The sequence below is a fragment of the Tachyglossus aculeatus genome, chromosome X1 (genome assembly GCF_015852505.1).
Source record: "Tachyglossus aculeatus isolate mTacAcu1 chromosome X1, mTacAcu1.pri, whole genome shotgun sequence".
Taxonomy (NCBI): domain Eukaryota; kingdom Metazoa; phylum Chordata; class Mammalia; order Monotremata; family Tachyglossidae; genus Tachyglossus; species Tachyglossus aculeatus.
In genome coordinates this window covers 92,229,120-92,245,103 of record NC_052101.1, presented here as the reverse complement: position 1 = coordinate 92,245,103, position 15,984 = coordinate 92,229,120, and positions in this window count along the sequence as shown.

The following is a 15,984-nucleotide window of genomic DNA, read 5'->3' as shown; positions in this document are numbered from 1 at the left end:
ACACATCCACACCTCCACTTCCACACAGAGAGTGCTACAAATTCCAATGGGTTGCCACGCATTGAATATTCATCAGGTTTTTATGGAAAGTGCATCTAATTATTGGTCTATAATTAGCTCTGTCCTATAATTACGAATGAAAACATGCAACATGCATAGTTAAAACAGAGAGAAAATGCAGAACACCTGCTAGAAAATGGAGAAATGTGAACAAAAGTCAAATATTTTCAACATAGAGAATCGGGGTATATGGGTACATTTCAAGTTGGAGCAACAGTTTTCCAGAGACTCTCTTCAACTAATTCTCTCTACTGTAGTCAACAGCCTGTGCAGCTCCCGCATGCTGCTGGAAAAGCAAGGGAGGGGAAAGGTGAGAGGGCAGAGGTAGTGGGGAGAGGATGGAGGGGAGAGGATGGAGGGGAGAAGTGATGCTTAAAGTGCTACCAGCAGAATTTCAACTCATGATCAACCACAAGCCACGCCTCCAGCCTGCCTCACCTATGCTTCCTTGGGAGTGCTCTGCTGCTGCAAGGGAATTTTTCTCCTCCCACTGGAAACCTACTCTCTGCAGAAACCCTAGAGGCGGGGGATGGGGATGGAAAATTTGACTCATCATTATTCATTGTCGATGTTATTACTGTCATGGTTTGCACATTGAATACAAATTCCATGTTTTCCTAAACATCATCCCAGCTGTCCTGGAAAGGTCTGGATACCCCATGCTATGAATGGGCCCTTGCTTTACCAAGATGATCAGGAGCATGAATAGCAGCTTCTCTACATGGATAATAACAATGAATGTGGTATTTGCTAAACCCAAGGTTACACATAAACCACAAGACCTGGGTTTGAATCCTGGCTCTGCCACTTTCCTGCTGAGTGACTTTGGGCAAATCACTCAGCTCTCTTTGCCTCAGTTTGCTCATCTGTAAATTGGAGACTAAATCCCTGTTTTCCCTCCCCATTAGACTGTGAGTCCCACATGCTATGGGGACTGTGTCTGATCAGATCTGATCTTGTTCCTGCCCCCAGCCCTTGGTGTTCCCAACAATCACCTCCCATCAACAACATTCAGGAACCCCACGGAAAGGGAAAGAACCCACCCATCGCCCCAGTACCAATCCAAGTACAAGAGGACTAGGCAAGAGGGCCAGAGCAAAGCAGTTGACTTGCTCGCCCCACTCTGGTGCCCTCAGAGTGGAGATTGCCTTCTGATCCCTTTTTCACCCAATCCAACATCCTGTCTTTCTGCAGGTGGGCTCCCTCACCTGTGAGCCTCACCTGTCACTCTGGGTGGCCTGGGGCTTTCCTGAGGTGTAGCCACAGATTTGGTCCCACTGTCCTTCTCCCTTGTTCCCACTAATGTCCTAAATGTCCTAATCCCATCATCCCTCTTGTGTTTTATTCATTGCTGTGCTGTTTCCTGTAACTAACTGCCCCACCCCATGTCTTCCCACTCCTTTCAGTATGCTCCCATGCATACAGAGTACCCCAAACTTCATATATTATCAACTGCATACCCCCTACAACCTCCATGTTAGCCACACTAACACTGAGCCCAAAGTAAGTGCTTAAATACCATAATTATTATTATTATTATTATTATTAGAAGTACAGGGAACCAGAGCAAGGATACAAGGAAACAGGAAAGAGTGAGAGGGGAATAAATAGAGCAGAAGCATAGAACAGAAAAGGAAAAAAGGAGACTGAGGGGAGATTAGAAACTATCAAAATCACTTTACTGAACACCATATGTAATCTCTGTACATCTCAACTTTTTTGATTCCGACTGTAAGCTCCTTGAGGGCACAGATTTGGTTTTTCACTGTTTGATATTCTACTCTTTCTCCCTGTTAGCATGAAATTCAATGTCATGCACCCTGGGGGTGCTTTAATAAATGCCAATTGAATTGACTGAACATGTGAGCGGGAGACCTTAGAGGAGGAGAAAAAGAAGAGTGGATGAAAGAGAAAGATTAATGCCAGAGACAATCAAAAACAAATGTTAAAACGAAAATGTTAATCATTTCCAAGAGGGTCTCAGCAGAATTCCTAGTTTTATGGTTCAGAGTACAAAAAAAAAAAGATGAGGAGGAAAAAAAGGAAAAAGGCCCTAGAAGAATAATTTAGTGCTTGGGTAATAAGCTCCCACATTTCGTACTAGGGCTTCAACACTTACCCTGTGATTGACTGAGAGCCCATCTCTCTGCCACTCGCGAAATAACGGGCCACCATCTGGCAGTCATAATTTCTTTTTTATCCTATATTCTTTTGTAATTAGAAAATAAATTACTTTTTTATGAAGAAAGAAACATGTCTGGCATATTACTTACAGACGTCAGCCCATCAGCCAGTGTGGCCCTGCTATAAATTAGTGGGAAGGCAAGAGAACAGGTTCAAGGTCATCGACCCAGCCCAGGGGCCAACCTGTTGGGCCGGAGAGGGGACTATTAAAGAGGGAAAGTGGGAAGGGAGTGAAAGGCTCTGAGCTCAGAGAGTCCTCAATGTGCACTGCAACAGATCGATGGGCTGAAAGAATCCACTCACCTTTCTGAGAATGCTCAGTCCCACAAACTACTATTTATTTTGCAGTAAAACCAGTGAAAGAGACCTTCTAAACTCAAAGCCACTTGACTAAAGACCATGTTTTGCTGGAACAGCAGGGTGGACCCTTGAGAAGACTTCTCTGCCTGTAATCACTAGCCCCATTTCACAGCGGGCAAAAGAAAGGTTAAAAACAACTCGCTCCTTGAGTCAGGGACCAAGCCAGGATGCCACAAGCAGCTTTCAGCTAAAGCCTGAACCAAAAAGTGATGTGGGGCAAGGGGAGATTTTGAGATGAAAGATAATACACTAAAGAAGCCCTGCTCATTTAGAGGGAGATAGGCCACCTCGTCTGGGCTTACCTGCAGGGTCCCAGATTGAACCAGATCCTTGAGCCCACCCTGGAGAAATCCAAAACTCCACGATGGCCCTGGATTTACCCAGCATCCAGGGGTTCTCAATCGATCAATGGTATTTACTGAACAATCAATGGTATTTACTGAACACTTACCGAATACAGACCACCGAACTAAGTGCTTGGGAGAGTACAAGTCCAGGCGTGCTATGACCTGCAGCCTTGTGAGGCTTCCTGCGGACACTCCAAATTAGAGCCCTTCCGATGGCCGCCACAGTCCAGTCCCTCACCTAGGAACAATGGGACATGCAACTCAGAATTACTTTTTTGATAGCCACAGCAGGATACCGGATGTAACTGCAGCATTGGCGTAGTGGAAAGAGCACGGGCCTGGGAGTCAGAAGGTCATGGGTTCTAATCCCGGCTCCTAAGCTTGTCTGTTGTGTGACCTTGGGTAAGGCACTTCACTTCTCTGGGCCTCAGTTACCTTCTCTGGAAAATGGGGTTTGAGACGGTGAGCCCCATCTGTGAGCCTGTTGTCAGGTAGGGACTGTCTCTGTTGCCAAACTGTACTTTCCAAGTGCTCAGTACAGTGCTCTGCATACAGTAAGTGCTCAATAAATATGAATGCATGAATGAACTGTGTGATCCTCTTCCTCCTCACTGTAATCATTTCAACAGTATCTGTGGAGTGCTCAGAACCCTGGAGCATTGAAGTAAGCTCTTGGGTGCATAAAAGATATGATCCCTGCCTTGAGGAATTTATAATCTAGCTGGGGAGCCAAGCAGATGCAAAACATGTACGTAAAATAGAAACAAAGGTTTAACATTGATATAAATAGTAATGGAAGTAATGGAATGAATAAATTTGTGGAATAAAGAAATTATAATATTCATAAGGGTGGCTGATGAGGTGAACTACTGAGGGAAGTGGGGAAGGCTTCCTGGAGGAGGTAAGTTTTTGAAGAGGGCTCTGAAGGTAGGGAGGAGTGTGGTTTGGCAGATGTGATGGGAAATGGAAATTCTTCCCGGGGGATAAGCATGCACTGTGAATGGGCAAGTCAAGCGTAAGGCAGGATTGAGAGGTTAGCTTAGGAGGAGTGGAGAGACCTGCTGGGGAACCTTGAATTAACTTGTCAGGAGTTCATTAGAGATGGAGATAAATGGGAAGCCATTGGAGATCTTTGAAGAGGGGATGGATGCACTCTGAATGGTATTTTAGGAAGGTGAACTAGGCCCTAAAGTGGAGGGGAGAGGCTAGAGGCAAGGAGACCAGTAAGGAGACAGATACAATAGTCTAGCCAGAAGGCGACAAGAAATTGCACCAGGTTGATGGCACAACCATCCTTCCTGTCTCTCAAGCCCGCAACCTTGACTGCTCTCTCATTCTCCCCACATATCCAATCTGTCACCAAAACCTGCCAGTCTCCCCTTCACTACATCGCCAAGATCCGCCCTTTCCTCTCCATCCAAACCGCTACCACGTTAGTACAGTCATTCATCCTACCCTGACAGGATTACTGTATCAGCCTCCTTTCTGACCTCCCAACCTCCTGACTCTCCCCACTTCAGCCCATACTTCACTCCACTGCCCGGATTATCTTTCTACAGAAACGTTCTGGACATGTCACCCCCGCCCTCAAAAATCTCCAGTGGTTGTCCATCAACCTCTGTATCAAACAAAAATGCCTCACTATTGGCTTCAAAGCTCTCCATCACCTTGCCTCTTCTTACCTCACTTCCCTTCTCTCCTTCTACATCCCAGCCCCCACACTCCACTCCTCTGGTGCTAGCCTTCTCACTGTGCCTCATTCTCACCTGCCTCACCGTTGACCCCTGGCCCATGCCCTACCTCTGGCCTGGAATGCCCTCCCTCCTCAAATCCACCAATCACACTTCCCCCTTTCAAAACACTCCTGAAGGCTCACCTCCTCCAAGAGGTCTTCCCAGACTAAGTCCCCCTTTTATCCTCAGGTCTCCCTCCTCTCCACATTGCCCCAACCTGCTCCCTTTGCTCTATCCCCCTCTCCCTGCCCCACAGCACTTGGGGGGCATATATATCTATAATTCTATTTATTTATATTGATGCCTGTTTACTTATTATATGTACCTATAATTCTATTTATATTGATGCCTGTTTACTTGTTTTGATGTCTGTCTCCCCCCTTCTAGACTGTAAGCCCAGTTTGGGCAGGGATTGTCTCTCTCTATTGCTGAATTGTACTTTCCAAGAGCTTAGTACAGTGCTCTGCACACAGTAAGTGCTCAATAAGTACAACTGAATAAATGAATGAATGAACGAACAGTGGAGAAGAAGAAGTAGATCCTAGAAATATTGTGGAGGAAAAATCCAGATGATCTAGAGGCAGACTAAATGTGGGAAGGGAAAGACACAGAGAAGACAAAAATGACACCAAGTTTACAAGCTTCTGCCTCCTTGTGGGCAAGGAACACAGTTCTGCACACAATAAATGATCAATTATACAGTCTGCAGTACTGCAGACTGATTGATTCTGGGAAGCCTGAGATAGGAAAAGTAGAGGGAAGAGTTGGTTTAGGAAGGGAGATGAGGAGTTCAGTTCCTGCCACGTTGAGATCACCCTCACAGTTTTCCTTTCCATAGCCTTAATTTTCCCTCTCATAACCCATTATGGACTTCTTGGCCAGAAATTTACCAATATTTTCAGCCTGCCAAGTTCATTTTGGTTAAAAAAAACTCCAAATGTTTACCTCCTTCTGAGTGAAAGAAAGGTTTCTTTCTGTTTTGAACCTATCACCTTCCAATTTCAGTGAGTGCCTTCTTATCCTGGTGGAGTAGGATCTGGTGAACAATTCCATTTTCACCCTGTCCACCCTCTTCATGATTTTGTAAATTCCAATTATGTTTACATGTTACATTTTTTATCCTCACAGCATCTCTGGAAGCTTGAGAAGGGCAAGGTGGCACTAAACTTTTTATTTTAATGGTATCTGTTAAGTGCTTACTAAACACTAGGGTAGATACAAGCAACTAGGTTAGACATACTCCATGTGACACATGGGGCTCACAGTCTTAATCCCCATTTTACAGATGATGTAACTGAGGCCCAGAGCAGTTAAGTTAAACTGCCCAAGTTCACACAGCAGACAAGTGACAGAGCCAAGGATTAGATCCCAGGTCCTTCTGGCTCCAAGACCCATGCTCTATCCACTAGACCATGCTGCTTCTCTTTTTATTATCCTTAAAGTGGGATAGGAATGGGAAAACAGGGACCAGAGTACTGCAGTTTTGGACCAAATTCCTACCTTCGGGAACTGCCCATTTAGAACAGTTCGGGAACTGAACTGGTAAGGATTTTCCTAGGCACTCCTTACAAGGCCTAGATAGACTGTAGACTTTTAACTCATCTCTAGACTGTAAGCTCATCATGAGCAGGGAAAGTACTTACCAACTCTGCTGTACTGTACTCTCCCAATCAGTACAGTGCTCTGTACACAGCAAACCCCCAATAAATACCATTGGTTGACTGATCGATAGAAAAGGTCAGAATAATTCATAGGAGGCGCATTAACCTCACGTCTTGATGTGGAAAGTGACAATGGAAGGTAAGGTAATTGAATCAGAGCCCAAATATGAATTCTTCACCACCTCCTAAAACCCAATCTCTTGCTTGAGGAGAGAACAAATTGCAATTCATTAATCAGGAAAACATTTAATTCAATCAGTAAAAATGGTGGAAAATATCAAATCAAAGTAGACAAACAGAATAATCCAATCAATATACAAATTTTTCCTCACCAGGGCAAATCTGCAGGATATGAAAAACTCATTTATAAATCCAATTCCTTTTCATTAGGGGCAAGACCAAAGAATGGAGGTAGCCATTTTTCTCCAACCCAGGGGTTATCTGCCCTCCATCTACTTCTATCCACCGCTGCATCATCAACATAAACAGCAGGGTTGACAGACTGCCTATGAGTACAGAACATTGTTTTAGGCAGTTGGGGGAAACATACAGAAAGAGTATGACAATCCCTGTCTTCAAGGACCTTGAAGTTCAATGGGGAAGACAATTTCCACAGGGACCTCAGTACCCTCTTCTCACCTGAGGAAGACAGTAGCATGAGTCTTTCTTCCAGTTGAACTCTGCCTGTGGTCCTTTCTTATGGGTCAATTCAGAAAAATCTTCTACATGAGCATTCTGAGAAGCAGTGTGATCTAGTGAAAAGAGTATGGGACCTGGGAGTCGGAAGACCTGGGTTCCATTCCCAGCTCCACCAATTTTCTGCTGTGTGATCTTGGACAAGTCACGTAATTTCTCTGTGCCTCAGTTTCCTCATCCATAAAGTGGGGATTCAATACAAAGTTCTCTCCCCCCACAAACTTTAGTCTGTAGACTGGTTTTGGTCAGGGAACATTCTAATCCTGGATCCTCCACTTGTCTGCTCTGTGATCTTGGGTAAGTCACTTCTCTGTGCCTCAGTTACCTCAACTGTAAAATGGGGGTTAAGACTGTGAGCCCCAAATAGGACATAGACTGTGTCCAACCTTGTATCTACCCCAGTGCTTAGCACAGTTCCTGGAACATAGAAAGTGGTTAATAAATACCATTTTTTTAAAAAAAAAAGCATTTCTACCAACTCTGTTCATTCATTCATTCAGTCATATTTATTGAGCACTTACTGTGTGCAGAGCACCGTACTAAGCACATGGGAAGTACAAGTCAGCAACATATAGAGACGGCCCCAACCCAACAATGGGCTCACAGTCTAGAAGGGGGAGAAAGACAACAAAACAAAACATGTAGACAGGTGTCAAAACCGTCAGAATAAATAGAATTATAGCTATATGTACATCATTAATAAAATAGAGTAGTAAATATGTACAAGTAGAATAGAGTAATAAATATGTACAAATATATACAAGTGCTGTGGGGAGGGGAAGGAGGTAGGGCGGGGGTGCAATGGGGAGGGGAGGAGGAGAGGAAAAAGGGAGCTCAGTCTCGGAAGGCCTCCTGGAGGAGGTGAGCTCTCACTAGGGCTTGGAAGGAAGGAAGAGAGCTAGTTTGGCGGATGTGTGGAGGGAGGGCATTCCAGCCCAAGGGAAGGACGTGGGCTGGGGGCCGACGGCGGGACAGGTGAGAACGAGGCACAGTGAGGAGGTTAGCAGCAGAGGAGTGGAGTGTGCAGGCTGGGCAGTAGAAGGAGAGAAGGGAGGTAAGGTAGGAGGGGGCGAGGTGATGGAGAGCCTTGAAGCCGAGAGTAAGGAGTTTTTACTTGATTCATAGATTGACAGGCAGCCACTGGAGATTTTTGAGGAGGGGAGTGACATGCCCAAAGCATTTCTGTACAAAGATAATCCGGGCAGCAGAGTGAAGTACAGACTGATGTACTGTACTCTCCCAAACAATTAATATAATGCCCTGCACACAATAAATGCTTAATAAATATCATTAATTGATTTGGTCTGTGAGCCATATGGGGGACAGAGACTGTGTTCAGCCCCTCTTGTATCTTCCCCAGCACTTAGAACAGTGCTTGGTACATAACACAATCCTTATTATTATTATTATTATTATCATTATCATTCATTCCCTGTCGCTTAACCAACCAGTCTCCTCTCCAAGTTATACATTTTACCTATCGCACCCACCCAGCCACCAACCCTCTCCCCAACTCAGTCCTTCACTTCCCACCACTTTGAGGTCCTCTTCTCCATCTCTTAATAATCGTAGTATTTGTTAAGTGCTTACTCTGTGCCAAGCACTGTACAAAGTCCTGGGGTAGATACAAGATAATCAGGCCCCACATTTGGCTCAGTCTAGGTAGGAGAGAGAACAGGTAATGAATCAAGTGCTTAGTACAGTGCTCTGCACACAGTAAGCACTCAATAAATACAATTGAATGAATGAATGAATCCCCATTTTACAGTTGAGGAAAGAGACACAGAGAAGTGAAGTGATTTGCCCATGGTCACACAGCAAGCAGTTAGTAGAGCCGGGATTAGAACCCAGGCCCCCGGACTCCCAAGCATGTCCTCTTTCCACTAAACCACGCTGCTTCTCTTGCCTATTATTCACTATTTCTGAACTGAACATACAGAGCCAAGGTGGGAACATGGAGTGGTGCATCCAGCTCTTGTCTAGTCTTATGCTGTCAAGTCGTCTCCGACCCATAGCGACGCCATGGACACATCTCTCCCAGAACACCCCACCTCCATCTGCCATCGTTCTGGTAGTGTATCCATAGAGTTTTCTTGGTAAAAATACAGAAGTGGTTTACCACTGCCTCCTTCCGTGCAGTAAACTTGAGTCTCCACCCTCGACTCTCTTCCATGCCACTGCTGCCAAGCACAGGTGAATTTTGACTTGTAGCAGATTCCACTCACTAGCCACTGCCCAAGCTAGGAATGGAATGGGTATGCCTCTGCTTGACTCTTCCTCCCATATCAAGACTGGTAGAGTACTGGAAACTCTACAGGTGTGACCCTGAGAAGGGCATCCAGCTCTAGCCATAGTGATATAGAATGACTCCAGGATGTATCTATCTTGTTCATCCAATCTTTCATTCAATCGTACTTACTGAGCCCTTATTGTGTGCGGAGCACTGTCCTAAGTGCTTGGAAAGTACAAATCGGTAACATATAGAGACAGTCCCTACCCAATAACGGGCTCACTGTCTAGAAGGGGGAGACAGACAACAAAACAAAACAAGTAGACAGGTGACAATACTTCTATTATTTTGTAAGTTCATGGAGGGCCTGTTTGTTAACATGGATTCTAATTATATACACCCACGTTCTGTACCCTGCAGATGCTCAAAAAACACATATTGATCAACTGAAAGACCTTTTAAAAAAGAAAGCTCAAGAAATCCATGCTACATGGGCAATGACTCCTGGCTAAAGACCAGGCAACTGAACAGGTTTCCCTCACTTTTGAAAGTCCCACATGCACTGGTGAAACTGTGGTTGGTAAAACTAAATCAAGGTCTACAGGACAAAAGAGGTTAGAGACTCCTCCTGTCATTATCCCAGCAACTTGGACCCTACTTCCATTTCCCCAGCGACACCAGTAAAGAACTCAGGCAGGGACACAGAATGCTACCATTCTGTCCAGCAATTCTCCACCTGAAGGAAGTGAGCTCTACCTACGGGAACAAGCAGGAATGCAGGGAGACGCGGACCGAGAAACAAACGCCAAATGCTCGGTTGTTCCCTTTTGGTTTATACTAAAAACAATAATAATAATAATAATAGTATTTGTTGAGCATGCACTATGTGCCAAGCACTGTACTAAGTGCTGGGGTGGATACAAGCAAATTGGGTCGGAGACGTTCCCTGTCCCACGTGGGGCTCACAGTCTCAGTCCCCATTTTAAAGATGAGGTAACTGAGGCTCAGAGAAGTTAAGTGACTTGCCCAAGATCACACAGCAGATAAGTGGTGGAGCGTGGATTAGAACCCATGACCTTCTGACTCCCAGGCCCGTGCTCTATCTACTATGCCATGCTGCTGTATGGTTTGGGACGGGACATATCCCAAGTCACCGGGAGAGTCCAAGCCACACCCTGCTACCCTCTGACCCCTTCCTTACCCTCTATCTGACTGGGCTTTTCCCTGGGCTTCCCCCGGTCCTGGCTGTGCAATGGTCTTGAGACCGCTTTTTTGAATGCTAAAAAAAAAATCCCTCTCCTGAAAAAAAGCAACAGCAGCATGACTGCAGGACCTGCCCCCTGGTCCCTCAACCCTCTTCATCTCCAGAAGTCCCTGAAGGGGAACTACCTCCAGAGCCTCTAACACATGGGTCACCCTCGACACATCCTCACCTCAAAGGTACCGCAGGATATAAGCTTAAGCTTGTGCAGAACTGGGCAGAACACGGGGCTTGCTACCCCAAAAAAACAGAGGATCATGGATCATCAGGAAGCTGCTTCAGGACTGCTTACTGCCCTAACATTATGAATGAAAACAGGAAGAGGGGCAGCCAGGGTTACCAAAGGGGTAATATCAGTAATCTAGGAGACACATTCAGAAAGGCAAGAGGAAGGGGGTAAAAACTGAGGGCCCTGCTCCAAACAGGCTCCCCTGCTGGGTGAAAAGACCATATTGGCACAGGGCCTTCTTGTGCTTAAATAATTGATAGGGGGTATGAAATGCTGGTGCTTGCCTGCCCCTGGCATGTGTGTATGGGAGATGGGAAGGAGTGTATGGAGTTAGGATGTGAATGTAACAGGATAAGAAGAATGTTTTAGGGAAGATATGTATATTCATAATATATGAATATGTGTGGGGGGTTAGGAAATTGTGTGTGTGTGTGTTTGTGTGTGTTGGTGACTGATTATTACCCATTTCCTTCTCTCTGTTCACTCCCTTCCTCCCACTGTCTAATTAAAACAAGAATGTGCCCAGCTGCCTTTTGCTCTGTTTCATCTCCTGATATTTTCATGTTAAATCCACCAAGGAAATCTCCTGAAGGCTTTGAAGTCTCAGGGTGTGTGAATAAAGATGTCACCGTGGCACTCACAGCGCTTCTTAATGAGGACAGAAGGTTTGATGTCGGAATATTTCAGTGCCCAGAGGAAAGCAAGTTTCTCCAACCAGCTCTCCCTCTCTCTTTTGCATTCAAGCTGGAAGCCCCTTGTTGCATTGGAAAGGTGTTGGGGGTGGGGAAGAGGGAGAAGAGATATAGCTTTGAACATTTGGGCCCTGCTGTCAGCACTTTCTGCCAGGCCTCAGGGGTGATTTAAAAGGGTGCTGGCTGAGCCAAAGGATTCCGTTCCAGGACCCTACATGGTACCCTTGTGGCCAGAAGGAGTTAATGCTGGCTGCCTAACACTCCTAGTGAGTCGCTTGTGCTCTGGCAGAATGTGGCTCAGGAAACCCAAGTCGGCATATACGTGACATGGGGAATGGGCAGTGTCAGAAAGAGAGAGGTGGGGAATTGCCTCCCCCTCCATGCCCAGATGTCACAGTGCTGAGCTTGGCTACCTGACTGGGCAAGTAGCCCCCAAAGGGAGTGAGCCTACTGTTGGGGTGGGGGTGGGGACAGGGAGAGTACTAGCCTGATAATCTCTGGATCATACCCTCCATCTCCCTGTATCTGAATGACCTCTTTGGTCCCACTCCCATTCCTAATAAGTGGCATCTCCCTTTTCCAGGTTGGAGTCTGGTTAAAGGGCGGGGCAGAGCTGATTAAGGGCCCATGTGGGAATATCCTCTGGTTGGAGCTTTCTCTGGCTCTTTCTCCATCACGTCCACAAGGCCATGATTGGGTCAGTACCACGGTCCATCCATGCTGGGAGGAACGGTGTGATGGTGGCCCATTTCTAGCACCTCCTCTGCTCACCCTGACAGAATTACAAAGTGGCATGGCCTAATAGAAAGGGCCCAGGAGTCAAAGGACCTGAATTCTAATCCCGGCTCAGCCACTTGTCTGTTGTATGATCTTGGGCAAATAATAATAATAATGATGACATTTGTTAAGCACTTACTATGTGCAAAGCACTGTTCTAAGTGCTGGGGGGATACAGGGTGATCAGGTTGTCCCACATGGGGCTTACAATCTTAATTCCCATTTTATAGATGAGGTAACTGAGGCACAGAGAAGTTAAGTGACTTGCCCAAAGTCACACAGCTGATAAATGGCGGAGCCAGAACTGGAACCCATGACCTCTGACTCCCAAGCCCGTGCTCCTTCCACTGAGCCATGCTGCTTCTCTGTGCTTCAGTTCACTTCTCTGTGCTTCAGTTACATCATCTATAAAACGGGGATTAAGACTGTGAGTCCCAAGTGGGACATGGGACATGGATTATGTCCGACCTGGTTTGCTTGTAACTACCCCAGAGCTTAATACAGTGCCTGGCCCTTAGTAAATGCATAACAAATAATATTTATAAATAAAACTCTGGCCACTGGACCTGAGGCCAGATTGTGTTTCTGAGGGCTGCCTCCATTTTGTGTTGCTGAATGGCTAGAGGGAGAGCCAGCAATGGGGTTTTCATAGCCCTTTTATCCCCCAAAGAGCATCTGAGGCTCCATTCTTTAATTGATCCTGAACCTACTGCAGTTAATGGCTCCCAAGCATCTAATCTCCTCAGTTAGTCATTAAGCAGCCAATGACCTACATACAGGGTACCAGGAACTAGTCATTTCATCCACTTGGAGGTGAGCTTCCACCCACCTGCTTTATGGCACAGAGCCAGGGATGCTTTCCAAAAGAAACTCTACTTGTCCATTTGTATATGAACAATGGAAAAAATCGCAGAAATAAAAGACTTCTTCAGCCTACCACTGGACAATATAGAGTGCCAGGTTGAAATCCATTTTCAAGTGAGCTGCAATTTAAAAAAACGTTTCCTGGAATGTGAAACTCTTTGTGTATCATCTGAAGGGCTGGTTTGGGATGTGGGGGCTTCAGTTTTGTCAACGCTGTGAATGCCACGTGGTGTTTTTCATCTGAAGATCATGTTTAGATAATTTTGCCTTTCAAATTTAATGTCACATCAACTGACCACATCTGCTTATTCACACGTGTCTAATGAATGAGTTGCATGCCTTTTGCTGATCAAACACACCTCACGGAAGTTAATCTCCCATCAGCCTCAATGGTGAGGGGAGGGAGGGTGGTGAATGCATTTACTAGAGATGGGAGTTGGGCAACTGCCTGGCTGGCTTTTAGATTAACTTCACCACCCAGATCTGAGGTTTGGGGAGCTACTTAAGGGGAATTCCGTGTAGCTGCAGCATTTCTACACTGATCTCCAAGGTTGGGGGTGATAAAACGCCTGGCCTTCATCAGGTAGCAGCAGTGAGTGCAGAGCAGCAGTGGGAAGTACAGAGCAGCTGAAAGAAAGAGAGAAAGCAAGTGAAATGAATGATGAGGACCTTACGAACCTGACTCTCTGAGCAGTAGGAGTCAATGAGGCAAATCTGTCACTGTTCTATGCTCTGGGGTGGTTTCATTGACTTTCTTTCTCTGGAATTCTCCATGCAGTTCTGGTCAACGAACCTTAGGATAGACAGAATAGAGCTGGAGAAGATATGAGTAACCAAGATGGTCGGAGGATGGAGAAACTTCTGGAAGAGGATAGAATGGAAAAAGCTTAGGACTCTCTTCAGTCTGGAATGGTGGATTTTGAGAGGGAACATGACTGCAGGCAAAAAAGTCATGAAGGCACTTAGTACAGCGTTTACGGAGAGCAAAGTTTTTGTACAGACACAAACAATTCAGCCCATTTTTAGGGACCATCCATAAATTAATGGTAACTCCAGTGCCACTGCTCCAGTTCTTCTGTCAGCAGCTGAAGCAACGGTTACAGCTACTCCAGCGCTTCCAATAGTAGCTTCAGCAGCACATAATTATGGCCAATCGGCAACAGTGCTCCAGTGCTTAGAACAGTGCTTTGCACATAGTAAGCGCTTAATAAATGCTATCAAAAAAAAACAAAACCCTGGACAGGATGAACCTATACCATTGAGGTTGAGGATGGGATGGGGGCACTTATTGGGGTGTGAAGATGAAAGATGAGAGCCCCAAATGAAAAGAAACATTTTTTTACAACCAGAGGGTGGGAAGGATTCGGGCTTCATCCCACAGGAAGTTGTTCATCAGAGGTTGGAATTCATTCATGGATAAGAGGCCCATAGTAAGTATCAAAAGAGAAAGTTAGGGTTGCTAGTGAGTCTGTTCCCAGTCCCCAAGGAATGATGTCAAGGAGGGCAACCAGAATATTCCTCCAAGCATTCTGGTGCCACTGTGGGAGACAGAATCCCGGACTGAATGAACCACTGGTTAGATCCAGTATTAGCATTGTGCTAGGTCGTCTATTTTCTCTTATACTATTACAGCCTGTACAAATGCCATCAGTCATAATGACAGCAAAATAAGTGACAAGACTAACTTCTCTCTGTTCCACCTTTTAAAGATGTCATTATGGTGGCCATTCAGTCTGACAGAAGAATCCCCTAAGTCCCCTAAGGTGTTATTATTATTATGTCTTTATTAAGCACTTACTGTGCACCAAGCACTGCACTGAATGAAAAGCAGCCTGGTCTAGTGGATAAAGGATGGGCCCAAGAGTCAAAGGACCTGGGGTCTAATCCCATCTCTGCCATTTGTCTGCCGTGTGACCTTGGGCAAGTCATTTCACTTCTCTGCCTCAGTTACCTCATCTGTAAAATGGGGATTAAGACAGAGTCCAACCTGATCAGCTTATATCTACCCCAGCACTTAGTACACTGTCTGGCACATAATAAGCACTTTTCTAAGCACTGGAATAGATACAAACTAATTGGGTCAGACGCAGTCCCTGTCTGACATGAGGCTCATAGTCTATGTACTAGGGAGAACAAGTACTGAATTCCAATTTTACAGTTAAGGAAACTGAGGCCCAGAGAAGTTGTGACTTGTCCAAGGTCACACAGCAAGCAATTAGTAAAGCTGGGATTAGAACTCAGGTCCTCTGACTCCCAGATCTGGCATTGTCTCGAGTTGGATTATAAAGTAACAGCCTCCTTAATGGTCTCTCATCTTCAGACTACCATACAGATCACTGACTCCCCTCAAATCCTTCCACTGGTTATTGATTTTTTTCCTTTCATAAAACACAAACTCCTTAATCCTATTCTCTCCCAGACTTTCCCATCATTGTAGACAACACCACCATCTTCCCTATCTCACAAGCCCACAATTTTGACATTATCCCGATTCATCTCTCTCATTTAACTCATCTATTCTGCCTTGACTACTGCATTGGCCTCCTTGCTGACCTCCTTGCTGCCTGCCTCTCCCCACTTCAATCCATACTTTACTCTGCTGCCCCAACTCATTTTTCTTTAAAAAACAAAAAACGAAAAACAAAAACAACATTCAGTCCACATTTCCCCACTCCTCAAGAACCTCCAGTGGTCCAGTGATTTCCCATCCACTTCTGCATCAAACAGAAAGCCCTTACCATTGGCTTTAAGGCACGCTTAATCAGCTCTCCCCCTCCTACCTTACCTCACTTACCTCCAACTACAACCCCAGTCTGCACACTTCACTCTTGTAACTCAAACCTCCTCATTGTACCTCAAGCTCATCTACCTCACCATCAACTCCTTGCCC